The sequence below is a fragment of the Solanum tuberosum genome, unplaced genomic scaffold, assembly GCF_000226075.1.
Source record: "Solanum tuberosum cultivar DM 1-3 516 R44 unplaced genomic scaffold, SolTub_3.0 scf00011, whole genome shotgun sequence".
NCBI classification, from domain to species: Eukaryota; Viridiplantae; Streptophyta; class Magnoliopsida; order Solanales; family Solanaceae; genus Solanum; species Solanum tuberosum.
In genome coordinates this window covers 3,263,983-3,264,729 of record NW_006238938.1, presented here as the reverse complement: position 1 = coordinate 3,264,729, position 747 = coordinate 3,263,983, and positions in this window count along the sequence as shown.

Sequence of the window (747 nt, the reverse complement as noted above, 5' to 3'; positions counted from 1 at the left end):
AGTTCATAACCAATACATAATACAAGGTAATTCATGAAGTAATAACATAATCAACATCAATATAAGCAATTGACATATTCCCTTCATAGCCTTCAAGGCTTCATTCAAAGACTCAACCCTAATTTCATAGAAATTATACATAACCTAGGGTAGAATCATCATACAAACATGAATTACATAATATCACATTCAATTCATAACCTTCAATTAATATCCAACACAACTAGGGTTAGAATTAGGAAAAGAAGGAGAAACATGGGTCTCATGGGAAATTCTTCAAGAAAACACCAATACAACATAAATTCATCCATTATTGTTCATATAACATCAATCAAAGTCAGTTTATAACATCAATTTCACTTTAGAAAGAAGACCCACGTTTTTGGATTGAAACTTAGAAATTGGAGATTTTGAAATTCATCTTGAAGGGGCCTCTTGGGGAAAGGAATCCCAAGAGTGATAAGCAACCATACCTTATAGATGAATTAACCACGAAAATCCGAGTTGAACCCTTGGAGAGTTGGTCTTCTTTTTGAAGCTCCAATCTTCTTCAATAGAGTTCTTGAGAAGAGAGAGAGAGTAGAGAGAAGGAGGAACTTTAGGTTTAGATCTTTGGGGTTTTGTGTTTGAGTGATAAAAGTGAGGTAAATTGACTTAAAAATCATTATATACACGACCCCTAAAGTACTCTAAATACCCCTCACTTAAATGGACTCTTTAATGAAGTAAAAATAGATTTCTGCATTT